We start from the raw sequence: 6,091 nt of genomic DNA on the forward strand, positions 1-6,091 counted from the left end.
GGAAGGATGGCATGGTAGAAGACGTTACTAGCACTTAGGTTAAAGGGGCAAGCGAAGTTCCAAGTAAAATAATAATAATAATAATAATAATAATATGCCTGTGGCTGGACCCGGCCGAGTCGAATGGTCTGAGAGGGGGGTCGCTGATGCATCTTGGAACTCGTTCGCGCGAAAGAAGAACCTGGTTGAGAATCAATCCCACCCAATCCCTTCATCATCTTCCGATATCATGCGTTATCACGATTCGATTATCGCTTTTTCTTCCTCCTTCTTCGTATTCGTATTCTTTCTCTTTCGTTCCGTAAATTTTGGGAAAATCTGAAAGCAGAAACCGCTCTCTTTTTTTCTCTGGTAACCGCTTTCACCTCTTTTTTCCCCATTTTGCCCCTTCTCTCTTTCTATTTTGGACCTTATATTTGCATCTCCACTGCTAAATTCTCTCTGCAGCTTTCCTTTCCCTCCATCTTCTCCGCACTCACTAGTGTGCAATTATATATGGTTTTTTTTTATTTAATAACCCTTGCTTTTTATGATGACTGTGTTTGCTATAAATAACATTCAAATTTTAAATGTTGTTTTTCTTTAATATACTACTCAGAATCTTTCATTGTCTATGAGCTTCATTGATTCTTCTTCAATATACTTGTTTTCCAGTTTTTTGTTAGTGTTGAATGCGGAAGTGTTGCGATTTTTATAATTTCTATCTCTATACAATCTGGTCACAGGGAAAAAGCATAGGAAGCGGTTCTGGTATGACAGGGTACTTCCCGGAACGTACTGTTCCATTAGTTTGAAACCATTGTTAGTTTAAGATTATGAAAAGATATTTTTAACATCTTTATTCGAGTAGTTTTTTTATTGTATAACATATAACATATTCATGATGGTTTGCCAAGCCTTTGTTTCCATTCAGATTAGCCATTGCTGCTCTGGGAGTCCCATATCAACAAGGCCCAAAAAATGAAAAAGATCTCAAACATAGGCCCAACATTATCAGCTTTTTTTTATTTTCTTACAATTTGTCATGTCGATAAATCCGATCTGATTGAATCATGCCCCAGCAAGAGGGAAAAAATAAAGTAGAAAAAGAGAGATTAGATCCAATAGGATTCACGTACCCCTTAGTATACAGTACACACACAAAATCAAAGCGTAGAAGCCACTAGTATCTAACAAGAATGCAATGAAACGAGAGCACAAATCCTGACCAATTAAGCTGCTTTCAAATCCATAAGAGTAACCTCCTTTCCCACATTAGACGAAATCTCAAATTCATGTCTGTAGTCCTTGATGGGCGACAAAGCAAATCATACTCCTTAATATATGCTAATTTTTAAGGTGAAGAAATGCTAGGTGACTTCTGATTTGAAAGAAGTAACACAATTCAGAAAGTTTGTACTGCTAAGGAAACTCGTCAACAGTTCACGATCTCCAAATCAAGACTCTATCTATGTGATGCATATTTAATTATTTAGGGGTATTAATCTAGTTTCCCTGTTTGCATAAATTATTCTCAGAGAATGCATTCACGTATGTACTCGTTAATTGTTGAACCTCAAAAAGAGATGAAAGGAAAAATCACAGGGTAAATAAGGTATGAAATAAAGCTCACCTGAATCACTAATGATATATTGCCCATTCAAGATAATGAAAATAAGAGATTTCACCATATTATTTTACAACTAATGTTGATGACGTAATCAAAGTATCCATGCTCCAACTTTAGTTTGGAGAATATTAGACATCTTTCATGTCTAGCAATATCTAGTTGCTACAATTTGATTCCAGCAAATATCAAGTGTTTCTATGGAATATCTTATCAGAAGTCTATAATATGGCAAAGATATTTTTGCTGCACTCAAATGGGTAGTGTAACATGCCAAAAAATGAATTTAACAAAGTTCTATTTGCTTCATTTATTCAACATTTCTTTCACAAACAAACACCAATGTTGAGAGACTATTACACAATATGTAAGCATTATGTATTCAGGACAAGCAATAACATTCTTTTACAACAAGAATAATCATTTTTAAGTGGTTATGTTGGGTATCACCACGGAAAAGCCTGAAGAAGAGTCCACTATACTACATACTCTTGAGTAAATGAATTCATTTTCCAACACAGAACATAATGGGGGGATCCTTAAAATACTAACTAAAGCAGTCGTAAAAACGATAATAGCTCCATGTGTAGAAAATGGGGAGGAGGTGCTCATTAGTCTTAACACCTTCAGTATACCATTTGCTTTCTTTTTTCTTTTTTGTTTTCTTTTTTCTTTTCTGGGAGCCACTGGAGGGCGGAATAATACTGCTTGTTTATGCATTTTTATTACAATGTAAAGGGATTTCACAGTCTACGTTGTTCTTTCGAAAGCACCTCCTACCTGCATATGTAACCACTCTGGGGAAGAACCTCTGCTATAGTCTCTAGTAGCCTGAGAACCAAATGGCAAGCTCGCCGGATCAAATGTTTGCTGACCAAACTGAAACAGAAATTGATGTCTTTTAAGAATCAAGACTACTCAACAAGGATGAAATATAGAATTATAATTGTTTGGCTTTGTTATTGTCAACCAAATATAGAAATTTTCACTCCTGGTTTCTTTAAAGCGCCAGAAGCATTTCATTTATTAGCAAATGAAACAAAAATGTCAACTATGGTATATTGATGTTTGCTTGATTGATTTTTTAGATGAAAACATGAGAAGAAGTGGCACTTTCTTGGTATTGATATCAAAATCATCTTCAGTGTTGTCTTTAAAAACAAAACTCTTTCTTTCTCTTTCTTTTTTAGACCAGGAAGAAAAAAGAGGAAAGCTCTTTAAGATTGAAAAGGTCAAGAGTATGACTCAAGAATAGATGCCTTGCATAGCAACAGGTAAAAACATACTGAAAAGAATGATCAGAAGGAAGAATTTCAAAGAAAGGGGATAATAACAAGCTTTCAACAAAATTCGACGTCCCAATATAAAAACCGTTGAAGGCTTACATCTTTAGGAGGAAAAGCTTCAATGCCAGTGTTCAGTCTTGAATTCACTGCTTCAAGCTTCATTGACAAAAACTGTAAAACCCAATAACCAAAATCAACTACAAAAACATTATAATTTCATAACTACCAAAATCAGGGTAAAAATTGATACCTCAACTTGACGCTGAAGGGATTGGATATAATTAATTATCTCATCAAGGACCAATGCTTTTCCAATAACCTGAATTAAAGAAAATACAGTAAGGAATGATTTTCAGATGTGTTATCAATATAGTCACGTTACTAGACAGTAGTATACAATACTAACATCCGAATATGACATTATTCGTTGCTTTTCTGACTGAATTAACATAATTTCCACCCATTTCTTCTTCTTCTTTTTTTCCATTTCTGATTTATGCACACATATTCCATGATAGCAGAAAAGAAGTTCAACTGGTAGAAAAACAATACCTTATTACAACCAGGGACCAAATCCTGAAGAATTTTCATCCTTTCACTAATCTTTTCCCTTCTAGCCTGTCACCAGTGAGAAAAATAGTCAATTTTACCCTAATTGCAACAGATCCATAAATTCAATATCTCCTAAAAATTAACAACCACCGCGCCCAAAAAACAAAGGCAAGATTATGATATGACTTATCATTTAATGGACCATCCTTATGGAAGTTTATCATTACAACTACAGAAACAAAAACTGTAGGATTAGAATTACTCTTTCAGCAAGACTGTGGCTATCAGTAGCTTGACCCCTTCTGGCTCGGACGTGGATGTAATCTTGCCTAGGAGGGTCAGGTGGTGGTGTCTGATTATTTTGGTCCGCAGGCTTTCCTGAACTGGCTTGACGCTCCTCCTCCTCCTTTAAGCCGTTTTCCATCCCCATCATTCTGCCCAATCCACACAGACACTCACACATGAATTCAATTCACAATACTTTCACTACACTTAATTCAAACTACATAAACAAATTGCAACTAGATGCAATCAGAAAGTATAACATGAACTATGATTATCATTAGATGCAGATCCATTTCCATTATTTTAACTGAAACAGAGAAAAAAAAAAATACTAGCATTGAACATGATTTTTCCATTTAATTCTCTCTTATTAATTCGAGACACAGTAAATTAGTTGTAGTAATTGGATAAACAGAGGCAATAATGAAAATTACCACGGCATTAGGTGCAACATTGCTGGTGGAAACACCCTTAGGGGATTCCTCCTCTGATTCACGCCTCTTCCTACTACCACCGCCACCGCCACCGCTGGCCGCCTTCTGTTCTGAAGCAACCGGTCCAGGTTCCCGGTTGGGACCGGCAATGAAATCCCCAAACTGTCCCAAGCCAAACTGCGGCCTCCTGAGCCCCAAGGCGCCGCCTCCAGCAGCGTTGACGGCCTGCGGAAACGGCCAGATCTCCGCCAAGCTAAACGGCACCGTATTGCCTCCCCCATTCCCAAAGGAGCCCTCGTTCATCATCGCACCCGGATCCATTCCAAAACCAATCGGGTCACCCGAATCCAAACCAGCAAGAAATCAGCTCAACACCACCATTCACCAAAAAAACTGAAACCTCGCAGAAACAATAGAGTGCTCCTTAAGCACCTTAGAAGCAAACACAACACTCACAGAGAAAAGAAGAGAGAGAGAGAGAGAAAGAGAGAGGGGTCTTAGCTTTCGTGCGTGATCTCCTTGGACAGTGGAGAATGGTGCGCGCAGTGTGTTTATATCTCTCACTCTCTCTTCTCACTTCTCTCACACTCACCTCGGTAGCTGCGCACCAAGTCGCTTCCCCTGAGGTTTCTCGGTCTTCCTTTCTCTGCCGTTCGATTGAACTACCCTCCATAGGGACCCCCTTCATCTCTGCCGTTGATTTGTTTCATCCAATCAAGATCTGCCACGTAAGAGGGGGCTTCCATGGGGCTCGGGATCTGAGAGACTGGGGAAGAGGTGCGCTATAATTAATCATTGTTTTCATTTCGATAACTTTAGTGAGAGGGGTCAATTTGTGATAAAGTTCTTAATAATGATAGTTATGGATTTTTAATTAGGAACTAACACTACTACACTCGCTACTACTAAACTATTATTCTTTTTTCTTTTTTTTTTTATAGTCACAAAAGTCAATAAAATTTAGGACTAAAACAAGTTACTAGATTTTCTTTTTTTTTTTAGTTTAATTTTTGTGAATTTTTATAAGTGGCTAATATTTAGTTATTCACTATTTTCAATGGACTTACAATGTCTAAGCTATGTTAATTTTCTAATTCGATAATTGTTCAATAAATTTAATTAATATAACATGTAAGATCCATATTTTCTATTAGATTTAGGTAAAATAAAATGAATTTCATATATGTACATTTAAAAAAAAAAATAATCAGTCATAATCAATCATTTGTACTCAAATAGGTAAAATATTCTAGTAAAATTGTAGGACTAATTCGTATTCCAATAATGAAATACTCATGATAACTACTATTTTATTTGATTTATATGCTCATCATTCAAATAAAATTGTAGGGCAACTCCTAAATTGTAAAATTAGCATAACTTTAAAAAAAAATTATGGGAAAAGTAGGCGGTGTTTTGGATGAAAATTAAAGAAGGCCCACAAGCTAAACTGGTTCAGTATGGAGTTTGTTTTGATGTTGACACTAATCTTGTCCACTAATGCTGATCCGTTTTGTTTCTTTGGTTCTTCTCATTTTAATTTCTTTTTTTTTTTTTTTCTCTTCCCATGTTTGATGTACCAGGATGTCCCCCACTTTGTTGGATAATAATTCAAGGTCCCATTTCCTAGCTATAATAATTATCAATTAAGTGAAATAACACTACTAAAGACATGGATTAATGAAAGCCAAAAGTAGCACCTTGTTAATATCATCTCCTTTGGCTTCGATTAGATGAACATACAAAACAAACGGACAGAGAGGGGGTTGTAATTAATAGTAATAGTAATAGTAATTAATTCAAGGGCATTTAGTTAGTCAGGTATTGTTAACATGTGTCCTAAAATTATTTAAATTTATTTTTTAATATATTGAATATATTAAAAATTTTAAAAAATATTATTATACTATTAAATGTATTCTTATAGC

At 35.7% G+C, this 6,091-nt stretch overlaps 1 pseudogene; it reads right to left on the reverse strand.

Moving 5' to 3' along the window:
• Positions 1,892–4,820, reverse strand: LOC107631930 (annotated as a pseudogene).

The sequence above is a fragment of the Arachis ipaensis genome, chromosome B03 (assembly GCF_000816755.2).
Source record: "Arachis ipaensis cultivar K30076 chromosome B03, Araip1.1, whole genome shotgun sequence".
NCBI classification, from domain to species: Eukaryota; Viridiplantae; Streptophyta; class Magnoliopsida; order Fabales; family Fabaceae; genus Arachis; species Arachis ipaensis.